The 15120-nt window shown below is 42.2% G+C and overlaps 1 protein-coding gene across 1 annotated transcript in view; it reads right to left on the bottom strand.

The window, feature by feature from the left end:
* The window catches only part of MACROD2 (mono-ADP ribosylhydrolase 2), a 2032256-nt gene that overhangs the window by 168712 nt on the left and 1848424 nt on the right, over window positions 1-15120 (bottom strand). The gene's annotated exons all lie outside the window — the stretch shown is intronic.

The following is a 15120-nucleotide window of genomic DNA, read 5'->3' as shown; positions in this document are numbered from 1 at the left end:
GGAAAAGCCTCCTGCAGATTCTTGATGCTATACTGCTAACTATATGACAGTATTGAGTGAAGTTCAAGTGTGTATTTGTGTGTGTGTGTGTGTGTGTGTGTGTACTCTTTATGTGAATAAGCCCATGGGCTCTTTGGCGGAAAGATGTTATATAAATCAAATAAGAAATAATAAATGACAATAAGTCACTTTGCAGCAAGCTATAAATAAGATCGGAGATTCCGACAGGATACCTAGACTTTATGTCCTATAAAACAACCATATGAGAGGTATAGCAGAATGACAATCAAGTATGTCAGTAAACAAAGAGCTCTTTGTCCTACCCTTCTTAGAAAAATATGTTTATCAAACCTGTTAGTATTTGAACATAGCCTATAAAGCTTCTTGTAGTTTAATTTGCTTTTAGCTTAACATTCTCAGAAATGCAACAGAAGTAAAACATAATTAGTTGACAGTGACGTGAGGTCAATATAACTTTAATCTGGTAGATATTGTTGACTAAGTAAATGCCACCTCAAGAGTAAAACATGTGTACGATCTCTTCTTTCTGTTTTGAGAGGGCTTCTATACATATGGTGTTTGAGACATTCAGAGAATAATATGCTAAACAGAAGAGAGATGGGGTACATCTAATAGCTCACGTATATCTGATATTAAATCAGTGACTCAATTTCATGTCTTGAAAATAAACACCCCTTTAGATCCTTTATTTTAAGAGTCTATGAAAAGTTAAAAATTACTCGATCTATCAAACTACAACTGGTAATTGAGTAGAACATCAAAGGAGGCATTTCTCATGGCAATGGGGAATAAAGGTGGGGTGTGCACAGGGCAGGACATGAATGAACCCACATGGATGTCATCCCCTTAGCCCTTCAGCTCTCCCAGCCTGTGTGGTACAGAGTCAACCCTAGGCAAGTCCAAAATTCCCAGCGGGACAGAAGATCTACAGGGGTAGGTTGGTAGGGAGGGCTAGGACACAAGGAATGGTCAGGGTTTCCTGTTGGAAGCTCAGAGACGTAGCTCCCTGATCCCTGCACAAGTCCATTTGGGCAGCCTGCTGGGCAGTTGCTGGACTTCTATGCTGTAATCAGTAAATACCACGCAGCCCCAGTAATCCCTGCCCATAGGATGGATTGTAAGAGAAAGCATCTGGCATTCAGAAATGGAAGGACTGGGCTGCAAATAAACCTTATTTTCTTTTTACTGTATTCACTTGTGTTTCTGGTGTCCAGTCCTGTCTGCATATCATTAACATTTTCTACAAACGCAACAACCATCACCATCAACTCACTCTTTGGGTGAAATGTAAATTGAGTTGAATAAATGATTAGCTGTCTGTGCAAAACTGAATGCTCGTCTATGCTCTCCTTCTGGTGTGTTTATGCCCTATAGCTAAAGATAAGAATCATAATGTTGAGCAATAGAAATGAGTTACAAAAAACATTCTCTATGATACCATTTATACACATTTTTAAAGCACAAAGATATAACAGTGTAGGGATTCACTGAAAAGCACTGATATAGAGAAACATTCTTAGAAATGTCACACATGAATTTCAGGAAAGAGACTTGAGAAAAATATGGCACATGGGTAGTAGCTATTAAACTATGAGGGCAGGTACATAGATATCATATTATTTTCTATACTTTTTGGTATATTTGAGAAGTTTTATAATTGAAAGTCATAATACCAAAAATAAGACTCTGTGTTAGACATACTTTACTCTCTAGCTGTATTGAACTGCTTGTGGTTCTCAAATGCCATAATTATCCTTACTTCCACACCTATCACAGTTGACTTTTCACCAGGCTTCAGATGGTCAGATTATTTCTAAAGCCACCTAATTGAGATCAAAACAAAACAAGAAAACTTGATTCAAAGCAGATCTAAGGAGACCAAACTGGAAAGTCTCATTTTTACTCATTTCTCCCTATTTTTGTGTACTCAATATGAATTATGGATTTTTTTAACCCTCCTGTTGCTTGTGTGTATGTGTGTGTGTGTTTTCTGTGTGTGCGTTTGCATGGGGAAGGGTTAGTGGTGGTAATGCTATTCATTTCTGTCAAGGGAACTTTTAACCACCACAGAAACTAAATGCAGATTTCTTAAATATTGCAAAGGATTATAATCCACCTTTTAGCATTTTAGGTTTTGTTACCATGGAAATGGTATGTCCAAATTTCAGCGGCCTGATTTATTTTCCCAAAGAGTAGATGGATGATGGGGGAAAAGTACTTTTATTTTAAACTAATTGAGTGGCCCATTTCCCTGCCCTTACCCTGAGGCATAACACTGAAAATATCTTGGAAGTAAGTTGAATACAAGAATTAACCCTCACCTACCAAGTACTTGTTATGTATGCATATACGCATGTACTTACATATGTGTACATAAACTTATTGTCTGGGGTTATTGCTGGAAAAGAGCTCTGTTAGTTGACAAGCTCTGTGTTTATAAACTCAGAGTGGATATTGATCACTGCTTATGATACGTTGTATTTTCCAAGATGGCATGCAATAAGATATCCCATCGCTCGGACTCTCTTAAAATGTAATGCTAATACTCCTTTCATTGAGAATGGGATCTATGTTTCCTCCTCTTGAATCTATGATTGCAGAAATACTATGTGACAGAAATACTATATGACTTCCAAGTCTATGTCATAAGAGGTGATACAGTTTCTGCCTGGTCCTTTTGGGATGATTGCTCTTGTACCCAATCTTCATGCTATGAGGAAGCAGACAGATCACATGGAGAGTCCATGTGTACAAGTTCTAGCCAATAATCCTACATAAAAGTGAGTAGCTTCTCAATGACTTCACTTCCTAGTTTTTGACCTACCCCAGGTGATGCCCAATGGAGCAGAGATTGGTTGTTCCTGCTAAACTCTGCCCAAATTGTATGGGCAAATTCTCTTATGAACAAAAGAGAAATACATAGCCAGAAATCTGATATTCTGGTTTCTTCCTATTGCCATTTGTTTGGATTCTTGCTTTTCTAGCTGTGTAGTACTGGATCTCTCTTGAAAGGCTCAGACCAAATGGATCAAGATCAAGTAGAAGCCACAATGGGGTAACAAGAAGAATATAGAAAGTCTAACTGGTACATGGCTGAGAGGTTGGAAATCTGACTTGCACAAAGGGGGATGAGATGGGTGATCCATTCTAGCCCCAGATAAATTACATAAGAATATATAAGAATGCCTCACTATTGAGTATTGAGGCTCAGGAGCATATTTTCAATCTGTCTTTTATGTTGAGCAATAGAACAATTTTGTAAAACAGTTGTTCTTGAGAGACTACATTTATTCATCTATTTAAGAGATATTAGCTGAGCACCTCCAATTTCTTGGGGCTCACCCATGTGCCATTTTCTCACGAGAAAACTTGAATCCAGGTGCTTTTTTTGTCAAGGTCAAATAATTAGTGGCAAAATCTGAGGCATCTTAACTTGACATCCAATGTTCTTTCTGTGGTATCACCCTGATGGAGATACACAGGACTGAGTTTCTAAGCCTGTCACTAGCTCTGTGACATTGGACAAGCTATTATCTCTTTGGGACCCGGCTTTCACGTCTTATGAAGAAAGAATTGAACTAAATAACATCTATAGTTTCTTTCTTTCTTTCAAAAGTTTTTTTTTTAATGTTTATTTATTTTGCATGAGAGAGAGGGAGAGAGAGTGCGAGAGAGAGAGAGCGGGGGAGAATCAGAGAGGGAGGGAGAGAGAAATCCCAAGCAGACTCCATGGCACTGTCAGTGCACAGTCAGTCACGGGCTCAAACTCTCAACTGCGAGATCATGACCTGAGCCAAAAGCAAGAGTCGGACACTTAACTAACTTAGCCACCCAGGCACCCCTCTTTTTTTCTATTTAATATCTCATTCATAGCCTATCCCTGTGGTAATTTTGTACTATGTCAATTTAGCTAAGCTGGAATAACGCTTCTCTGAATGGTTCGATGTTAGCGTTGGCCACAGAGAAATTTCCATGAGATTTTGAGGGCAGAAGTGGAGCTGCAGCCATGGTACTAGGCGGGTAGCTGGAGGACTCCAGGCAGGTGGGGTGCACAGCTGCTCATCAGCTGGTGTTGGGTAGCAGCTGGGCTCACAGCTTCTTCAGCTCCTGCTCTTTCTCCCAACTCAGGTTCTCTCAGTCTAGGCCAGGCACGCATGTAACTCTGCTTCAAGGGCACCAGCTCCTTCTGTAGGGCTTTGCAGCTTTGGCGTTCCATCCAGGGAGACAGATGCATGTGGCAGATTGTGTGGTTCCAGTTTGCTCGTATGGTTTCTACTTTGACCTTGTTCTTCCCCACTTTGCATCCAGCTTCCTGTTCATCACTTTTTTTTAACATTTATTTTTGAGAGATAGAAGGAGAACATGAACAGTGGAGGGGCAGAGAGAGAAGCAGACACAGAATTCAAAGCAGGCTCCAGGCTCTGAGCTGTCAGCACACAGCCCGACGCAGGGCTGAACCTCATGAATCATGAGATCATGACCTGAGCTGAAGTTGGACAGTTAACAGACTGAGCGACCCAAGTGCCCCTCCTCTTCATCACTTTTGACCTGTCTCTTGACCACCTGCCCTGCTGACACACTCCAGGCCTGGTCAGATGCAGAGGCAATAGCCTTCCACAAACTCCTTTCACCAGCCTCTCATGGGTACTGGGTAAGGGCTTTGCTCTGCTCAGTCAACTATCCCCTTGAAATTTACACCCACAATTGTATAAGATCTAATCTCTATAATAAATCCTGTATTCCATATCACTCATAAGGTTCTGCTTCTCCAATTAAACCCCAACTGATGTAATCTTTAATAACATTTCGTTGAATAACATGTACAGGAACACAATGAAGGGCAAAAAAATAAATAGTGTTCCTTTTTGGAGGTGTATAACCTGTCAAGACTACTCAAATTCCAATTATTTCCCTCTAGATGAACTCTGATCGGTTCTAGCCCATCTTCCTGGTGAGCTTACTAAAATGTACCTAGACACTTTTGTAGTTAAAGCAACTCTGTGTACTTGAAATGACTCACACATTTTTTGTTCTTTTATGAACAAGTTGTCAGGAAACTCAGATGGGTCCTCAGGCTACAATATAATTGTAAATAATACATGGGGCAACATTTATATTTTTAGGAATTAACAACTTAATGTAGTCCTCATTCTGCCTTAAACCAGAACCCTATGACAAGTTGGTGGTGCTCAGTTTTGTATTACCTGTGCATAGTGTATGTCCTGATGCATAATAGGAGTTTTGTAAATATTTGCAGAGTACATGTTTAGGCAAATAGACCTGACTAAAATTAAGTACATGGCAGACATTTTTCGAGGGTTTTTAGTTCCAGAACCAAAAAAATAACTTTTTTTGAGAGACAGACATTCCTTTATGTTTGCCAGAAGACCAGAGAACAGAATGATAGAGAAGCCTGAGTGCTTTTGCAAAGAAGAAAGGAGCTATATAAAGGGTACAAGGCATTTGTCACCAACTGTCATCTTATCCAATGATACTATGCTGAGCACAATGTCTTTTGAACTCGGTGCTGATGTTTGTTAGTTTCAGAATAGAAACAATGACGATGTCTGTAAATTGCAATGTATTAAAAATTAGAAGGGCTTTTTTTTAAGTGAAAAGACAATACCAGGTGTTGGCAGAAATGTGAATTAACAAGTACTTTCCTGTACTGCTTTTGGGAGTAAAAATTGGTGCAACCACTTTGGAAAATTATTTGGCAGTATCCACTAAATTAGCTGAACTTGTGCTATCCCATTTTACCATCCAATTTTACTCTTAGGTAAACATCCAGAAGAATATGTATATATCTTCACAAAAGGACACATATCACAATATTTGTAGCAGCACTAATTGTAGTATCTTCAAACTCGAAGCTACTTAAATGCCTAAAATGTAGAATGGATAAATAGTTGTGATCTACCCATGCAGTGGGATATTAGAAAGGAATGAGAATGGGAAGTTTTCAAATACACAAAATCTTATAAACCAACAGAATATTGAGTAAAATAATCCAGAAAGAAAGGGGACACACTGGATGATTCTAGTTCTATAAAGTTCAAAAATGTTAGAGAAATAGTCAAAATCATCCATGGTGTTAGAAGTTACTATAGCAATTACTCTGGGGAGGAGGTTGGTGAAAACAGACCAAGGGGAGTACCTGGGATGCTGGGTTTTTGATCTGGGTGCTGGTTCCATGGATGTATTCGGTTTGTGGAAATTCATCAAGCAGCGCACTTAGGATCTGTGTACTTTTCTGTATGTTTTACTTCAATAAGAATCTTTTTAAAGGTTGAAAGTTTTCTGTTACAGTTGTCTTGGTCAACAATCAAAAATCTATTTTCATTGACTTTGAGGTCAAAAAAGTCCTTTAAAAGCTGACCTTCTAAAGGCAATCTCTCTCTATATTTCCACCGATGCCAACTGTAGTTCACCCATCAAGGCGTCTAGGAGTAAAGATGTATTTCTTACACCAAGATAGCCATTAATCCACAGTGGGGGGTTTTATGCCCCATAAACATGATAACATGAGTTCTATTAAATTTTTTCAGCATCATGTCCACTGCCCCTGAAGAGGGTTACACAGTGAACAGGTTTGGAGTATCTACAGCTGACCTCCATTTTTCACGGCTACCAGTCTTAGGGCAGCTGACACAGCCAAGATTATCCTGTGTTCAGTGAGACTGGGAGAATGAATGGAATCTGATGAATGTAATTTTCTTCCCCAGTGACAAATGACAAACATTTAAATATTTGGTGTACATGCAAATACCACTTTAAGAACTGATGGACGGTTATCCAGTGTAAATGCAGCCTGATGGGCAATGGGGGTGAAGTCTCAGCCTTCCTGAAAGATAATCTAGCAGCCTCACCATGCACTAGCTTGGATATTGGGGTATCTTCACCAAATAGTGGCTGCTGCTAACAAGTGAATGAAATTTCAGGGATTAAGCATCAAAGTTGTAGAAGGACAGGTTTTGAGGGAGGTAGAAGACCAGGACGACTGGAGCATGCTTGGTGCTATGAGTAAATCGAGGTTAAATGGAGTAACAAAGGGACAAGGTCACTACAGATTAACTAAAGAACAAAAACAAGAAGTTGGGATGTCTGGGTGCTGGCAGCCCCTCCTACAACAGGTGGAATAAAGGAGACCAACCGGTCCTTCTCCCAGTGTATTAGTTCTCTGTTGCTGCATAACAAATCTCTACAACCTTAGCGTCTGAAAGCAACAAATTTCATTGTCTCATGGCTTCTGCAGGTAGGTCAAAAGTCTGAGCCCAATGGTGTTGGGTCCTCTGCTCAGGGTCTCAAAAGCTATAATCAAGGTGTTAGCTGCACTGTACTTCTTACCTGAGGCTGGGGCCTCCTTGCAAGCTCATTCAGGTTGCTAGAAGAATTTAGTTACTTATGTTGGTAGGACTGAGGTCCCTGTTTTCTTTCTAGCTGTCAACCAGGGACAGCCTGTAGCTTCTACAGGCCACTACCAGGGGGCCCTGAAAGGCAGTTGAGGACCTGGATGCTTTCTTTCTTCAGGCCAGCAAGAGTGTGTCTCTATGAGTTTCTCCATCTCCAGACTCTGAAGTCTTTTAGAGTCCACCTAATTAGGTAAGCCAACCAGGTCATTTTCCCTTGTAATCAACACAACTGATTAAATGCCTTGATTACATCTACAAAAATCTCTTTTACTTAATCCAGGGAATAACTACCCCATCTATTCACAGGGGTAGTCAAGGGGAGAAGAGTGGACAAGGTTTGCACACAAAGGAGTAGCCATCGGGGACATATGTGAGGCTTCTTCCTCTCACACCCAATCACCTCCATGTAACTAGATGCCTATGTTCCAATCTGGACATGACTTTGAGCAGGCCACTTAACCTTTCTAAGCTTCAGTCTCCTTATCTCTAAAATGGAAATGTTGACCTTGAGGAGGTTGGTATATTAGTTTTCCACTGCTGCATAACAAATTACCACAAACTCTGTGGCCTACGGCAACCCCTGCTTATTAGCTTATGGTTCTGTAGGTCAAAGATTTGGTATAACTGGCATGGTGTAACTGGGTTCTCTGAGCAGGGTATCATAAAGGTAAAGTCAAGGTGTTAGCTGGACTGAATTCTTGTCTTGAGGCTATGGAGAGAAATCCACTGCCAAGTTCATCCTTGTTTTTGCCAGAAATTCAGTTCCTTGCAGTTGTAGGACTGAGGTTCCCATGTCCTCCTTGGCTGTCGGCTGGGGATCACTCTCAGCTCCTAGAGGCCACCGCATTACTTGCCAGATGTCCACCTCCACTTTCAAACCAGCAAAAGTGTATCAAATCCTTCTTGATTTTGAATCTCTGACTTCCTTCATATCTGACCAGATTTAGAGAATTTCTGTAATTAGGTCAGGCCCACCTGGAGTCTCCCTATATTAAGGCCAGCTGTTTGGGGACCTTAATGACATCTGCAAAATCCCTTCACGGCAGTACCTAGGTGGTTGTTTGAGTAACTGGGAGAAGGCATGTACACCAGACATTGGAATCTTGGGAGACTCTTAGAATCCTACCTGCTACAGTTGGCTTTAATGACCACATGAGATATTTGATCTGAAGTGCCGGGCAAAGAGTCTGACATAGTAAATGTTCCATAAACATTGGTTATTTATTGATAAAGTCCTATTCATAAGGTACCTGGAATACCTAGCAAACTGCTGGCCTATTGATATAATCACTGTTCACTTGGTGAGTCCTTTATTTCTACCCTGAACTTTTCAAACAGATCAAGGAAAAGTATGATCCAGATAGGGGAACACTGGAGGCACTTTTTCTGACTGTTATGCTGAAAGCCATTTTATTCCAGTTACAACTTTGCTGGGGAATCCTGTCTTAAAAGAAATATTTACAAAAATGGCCTATATTATATAGAAAAGAGCTATTTTTTTTTGTCTGACCATATCAGCCAGAGAAAGGGAAGAGTTGAGCTGCAGTAATAAAGAAGATTTCACAAGAGCCTATAGAAGTCTATGCCCTGATATTTTAATATCCTTGTCAAATGCCACTGAATATCATTCTTCAGGTTCTTGAAGATATATTAAGCATGTTCATATTTGTGCCTTCCACCACAGAAGCTAGTTGTTCAATCTCCAAATTACAGAATGGGAAGATTTTGCTCTCATGTTCCCAGAGACTTTTGGATGAGTTGGAGAACATTTATAATCCATAAACACTCAAAGGGCATTTTTGCATTTTGAAATTGCTTCTGTATGCATAAAAGAAATCCTTTATTTTGGGGGGCTTTCTGCAAACTCAGTTCATCTGTCATTACTCTGTGGCAGCACAACTCAGTCTTGTTGTTTTGGTTTGATAAATTGCTCTTTTTGACTTTTCTTCAACTCTACATGAAAAAAAATGTCCATGTATCTGAAAAACCAGAAGTTATTTTGATTTGAGCTTCGGGCTCATTTGTACAAGTTAATTTCCAAGTTTGCTTCCTATCGATCAACACGGACACCCTCGCAAATGACACATCTGTCATGGTCCTTGAAGCTGCTCCATATGTTTAGCAAAGAAAAGATGCAGGCACACAAGGCTTAAGACCTACAGTTCTAAATGCTAATATAGCAAGCTCCGACTTTGTAACCAAAGAAATGATCTTGGGAGATACTGGGTGGAAATGTCAATGGAAGACAAACAACAGGTTTCTTTTTCATATTGGACAGAGTGCTGTGCTGTGCTGTGCTGCTCAGATCTGCTCCCTCCTTTCAGGACTAGAGCACTCATTCTTCCCATTGTTGGAGGTGCTGGTGGCTGACAGCTCTGAGGAGATACTGACAGAGGACTGTTCTCTGCCAAAGAGAGCACCTCACCTGAGTTGACCCTCTTCCTGAAGTCAGCCTGCATCCAATGACTGACTCATGCGACAGGCCAAAGGCTGAGACCGCTTCCCTCAATTTGATGCAACTTTGAAGTTATGTGCTGAATTGGGCCCCACCCCATCCATGTATTGAAGTACTAACCCTCAGGACCTCAGAATATGACTGTATTTGGAGTTAGTCTTTAAAGAGGTAATTAAGGTAAAATGAGATCATTGGATGGGATCTAATCCAATAGGACTGGTGTCCTCATAGAAGATGTGATTAGTGGGGCACCCGGGTGGCTCAGTCAGTTAAGCTTCTGTCTTTGGCGCAGGTCGTGATCTCACAGTTCATGAAGTGGAGCCCCGCACTGCATCAGGCTCCCTGCTGTCAGCACAGAGCTCGATTCAGATCCTCGGTCCTCCCTGCTTTCTGTCCCTCCCCCACTCATGCTCTGTCTCTCAAAAATGAATAAATATTTTTTAAAAATATGTTATTAGGACACCAATACATATAGAGGGAAGAAAATGTGAGGACACAGGTACAAGATGGCCATCTATAAGCCAAGGAGAAATTGACCCTGCTAACACTTTGATCTCAGACTTCTAGCCCCCAGAAGTATAAGAAAATAAATTTCTGTTGTTGAGGCTACCCCATCTGTGAAACTTTTTCATGGCAACCCAGCAGATAAATACATCTTCTCAGCATCAGAGCTCCTGATGGGTTCAACTTCTCCCTCTTCTCAATCCTGTTTCCCTCATTCCATCCTTCTCCCTGCCAGGTATTGATTCAAAGCATGAGCTAATAAACCTCTGGCTTGCAAATCCTTCTCAGTCTGCTTCCCAGAAAACTTGACCTATGACCTCTATTTTTGGCAATCTGAATGATTTTCTTTTCATGCCCACTTTGTACATCATTTTCAGTGATGCAAATGACAGTCACACATGAAGGCTAAGGTCTGCCCAACAGCTAAGTCTGCTATCAGCTTCTTGTGGAGAAGCCACCATATTCTGTGCTTGGGCTGATCAATGGTTAAGAGGCCAGGATTGGTTTCAAAAGAGCATTCAAAGTCAACATAAATGATACATGTGTCCTAAATAAAGTGACAGCATATTTGTTGAGATTGGGATTCCATCTGCCACTCACTCCTGGGAAATTAGTCTCTCAAAGCTCTTTGTGCCCTCTATTCTGAGGACTGGAAACTCGGCCCATGGGCCCATTGCAACTGTGCAATGAAAGCCACAAGTCAGGGTAAGGTCTGTCTCAATGTGGCTGAAGTCACTCAGAGCTGAGACACATTTCTGTAGATGTATTTCTTGTTTCTGATGCTAGATGTATCTTTTTATACAAGAGTAATCAATTTCTGGGAAACCTGGGTAGCTCAGTTGGTTAAGTGTCCGACTCTTGATTTTGGTTCAGGTCACGATCTCACAGTTCCTAAGTTCAAGCCCGGTGTCGGGCTCTGTGCTGACAGCGTGGAGCCTGCTTGGGATTCTCTCTTCCCCTTTCTTGCTGCGCCTCTCCTGCTTGTGCTCTCTTGCTCTCTCAAAATAGATAAATAGACATTAAAAAAAGAGTAATCAATTTCCTTATATGTAAGAGGTGGGCTGCTTAGAGGGATTTTAACAAATCCATAAAAGAGAAAGTGAGTCGTCCATGTGGTCTAGAGAGGTGTTGTTGACATGCACTATGATGCTCTGTCCTTATTCTCTCAGGAGGTCTTAGTAGTGCAAGCCACAGAACACCCATTCTGTGCCTAATGGTTTTCTTAATGCTTGGAGAAATAATGCTTGGTTTCTGAGGGTGGTGGCTGGATTACATGCCCTATGTTCACCTTCTTTACCCCTCCTTCACCCTCAAATAATCTACCTGTGCTAATTCTTATCTCAGGGTCTGCTTTTGGGAGAACCCAAATCAAGAAGAAAAGAGGAAGCAAATTGGTCAAATATCAACTTATCCTCTCAGAATCCGGCCTATTGAAGGTTAACTTAATATAATTCAGCTTCCAACTCAGTTAAGGTCTGGATCTCCTTCCCATGTTTTGCTCACACTTGCATGATGCCCTCGGTACCCTTCAACTGAGGAGACAGTGCCAGGAATAGGTCTTTAGACTCAAAGTTCTTCTTCACAATGTAGTCTGTGACATGAAATTACCCTGCCAATGATGGAGCTATTGTTTATCAAGCACTCATGCAGCTAAGTATCAACCCAGCTAACCCAGCTGCAATCCTCTATTGTACATTTCATACTCCTGCTTCTGAGAACACTCTGGTTCCTTTTTCTTTTATTTGATTAAGAACATCTGCAGAGGTGGTTCAGCTACAAAAGTTAGTAATTAATCTTTTTTTGTCACAGTAATTAAAAATTTCAAGGAAGAATTGTCATTCATTGCTGCTTATGAGGTTGCCCACGGCAGACAGTGTTTTATAAAAAGCCAACAAATCATGACCTTAAAAATAAATAAATATCTCTCCTCAAAATAGGAATGCTATGCCAAGTGACGAGGTGGCTCTGAAGCCTGGTCACGATGCTCAAGGGATGGGGGGCCACCACATAACTATGCAAACCCCTCATATGCATTCCCATTTTCTCAACATTTCCATTAGCATGTGACACGCATGCAGATATCATTTACAGTTCAAAAGAATCTCATTAACATATCATCCGAAAGAGCATTTTTGTGAGGACAATAGCTGTTTTTCTCAAGCTGGTGTCCCTCCCACTCCCACAAGAAAGAATCTTTTTGTTCAAAGGCAAAGCCCAAGAGAACAATCACTCTTGAGTAATTTTCCATAGGTTCAAGTCTCATACAACAAGAAGTAGCAAACTGAAGAAGTTCTATACAAAATGCCCCCCCTAGGGCTGGGTGTTGGCAGCAGTGATGTGTGCGTGTGTGGGGGGGCACATGTGTGGGTGGGCGTTTATGTGGAGTGTATAAAAGAGAGAAAGGAAGAGAAAAGGGTGCTTCATCTGTCCCTCCTTTCAGCCACCCTCTATCTTCTCCTGGAGAGTGATCTGCTTCCAACCAGGGACTCTTACTTTGCATTTGTATCTACTTGTAACTACTTCTTATCAGCTCTTTCTTCAAATGACAGATAAAGGACCTTGTACCCAACTAGACTGTAAATCCCTGGGGAGACACTGCCTTTTTCTTTAGTCTTCTTTCTACCTAGTGATGTAGCCAACCTAAGGCAGAGAAAAAGGCCTCAATCCTACTGCTCCACTGGACCAGTAGGCTTTGAATGACCCAATTACAGCTCCCTGACTCGGGGACCCCAAAAAGAAAGACCATTTGAGAAAAAGGTGTTAAGTGTTGGCCTCTGGCTCTCTCTCCAGAAGAAGTAGCCTTTACTACCCTCCTTCTGACCTTCTGTGGTATGTCCACCCTCTGGGCCATCTTTCTAAGCCACATTGTCATCACCCGGACAGGTTCAAATAAGGCTGATCTCCACTTAATATTTTGAAAATTGAACTCACAACTTTCAGTGGTTGTATCAATTAAGTTCCCTTTAAATATTTATCAGAGAAAACCCCTGAGGATGGTTAAGTCTCCCTCAGGGACTTGAGTTGGTGCCCAAGGTGCCTCCTGCAAAATTTTATTTAATTCTGAGTTTTGTCACATGGCTTTTTGTTTAATGGACTATGTAAAATGTTCATGCTTGGATGTACATAAAAGCAGCATTTCTCCTCCAATCTTTGCTGATCCTCTAGAAAGATGGGCTCGCTGTATGGTGGCTTCAAGTATTCCCCTCACACACTGTTCCATAAGCTTCCACGGTGCTGCAGCCTTAGTCTCCAGAAAATCATGACTTAGTGACATAACATCAGCATGTTTGGTATATTGTCACATTTGTATGATAAAGGTAAATGATAGATAGATAGATAACTGGTAAACATAAATAAAGATATTTGAACTTCGAAAAGTATCCTTCGGATACTATATTCATAAGGTATAATTCAATCTTTTAAATTCTACATTTTAAAACCAAATCCATTATGAATATCAAAATCTTCTGAGGTGCATGGAAGGGAAAAGAAAAGAACTAATAGTTACTGAACACTTCTGTGCTGGACTCTGAGGCATCTGGTTTCAGATGCGTAAACACAGGTCAATAAGAACTCTACCGGTCGGCGGCAAGATGGCGGCTTAGGAGGACGCTGGGCTCACCGCACGTCCTGCTGATCACTTAGATTCCATCTACATCTGCCTAAATAACCCAGAAAACCGCCAGAGGATTAGCAGAACGGAGTCGCCGGAGCCAAACGCAGACGAGAGGCCCACGGAAGAGGGTAGGAAGGGCGGCGAGGCGGTGCGCGCTCCACGGACTGGCGGGAGGGAGCCGGGGCGGAGGGGCGGCTCGCCGGCCAAGCACAGCCACCGAGTCTGGCTTGCAAAAGCGGAGGGGCCTGACGGACTGTGTTCCCACAACAAGCGCGACTTAGCGTCTGGGAGGTCATAAGTTAACAGCTCTGCTCGGAAAGCGGGAAGGCTGGAGGACAAAGGGAGGGAGAGCTGCTGAGCCCCCTGACAACAGAGCTCAGTTTGGTGGGGAACAAAGGCGCTCGCCAGCGCCATCTCCCCCGCCCATCCCCCAGCCGAAATCCCAAAGAGAACCTGTTCCTGCCCGGGAACTTGCTCGCTCCGCGCAAACACCCAACTCTGCGCTTCGGCGGAGCCAAACCTCCGGCAGCGGTTCTGACTCCCTCCCGCTGCCACAGGGCCCCTCCTGAAGTGGATCACCTAAGGAGAAGCGATCTAAGCCTGCCCCTCCTGCCCCCGAGCACCTTGCCTACCCACCCCAGCTAATACGCCAGATCCCCAGCATCACAAGCCTGGCACGGTGCAAGTAGCCCAGACGAGCCACACCACCCCACAGTGAATCCCGCCCCTAGGAGAGGGGAAGAGAAGGCACACACCAGTCTGACCGTGGCCCCAGCGGTGGGCTGGGGACAGACATCAGGTCTGACTGCGGCCCCGCCCACCAACTCCAGTTATACACTACAGCACAGGGGAAGTGCCCTGCAGGTCCGCACCACTCCAGGGACTATCCAAAATGACCAAGCGGAAGAACTCCCCTCAGAAGAATCTCCAGGAAATAACAACAGCTAATGAGCTGATCAAAAAGGATTTAAATAATATAACAGAAAGTGAATTTAGAATAATAGTCATAAAATTAATCGCTGGGCTTGAAAACAGTATACAGGACAGCAGAGAATCTCTTGCTACAGAGATCAAGGGACTAAGGAACAGTCACGAGGAGCTGAAAAACGCTT

This window comes from Prionailurus viverrinus, chromosome A3 (assembly GCF_022837055.1).
Source record: "Prionailurus viverrinus isolate Anna chromosome A3, UM_Priviv_1.0, whole genome shotgun sequence".
Taxonomy (NCBI): domain Eukaryota; kingdom Metazoa; phylum Chordata; class Mammalia; order Carnivora; family Felidae; genus Prionailurus; species Prionailurus viverrinus.
Note: the sequence above shows the minus strand (reverse complement) of the source record. Positions and strands in the feature narration are given on the sequence as shown.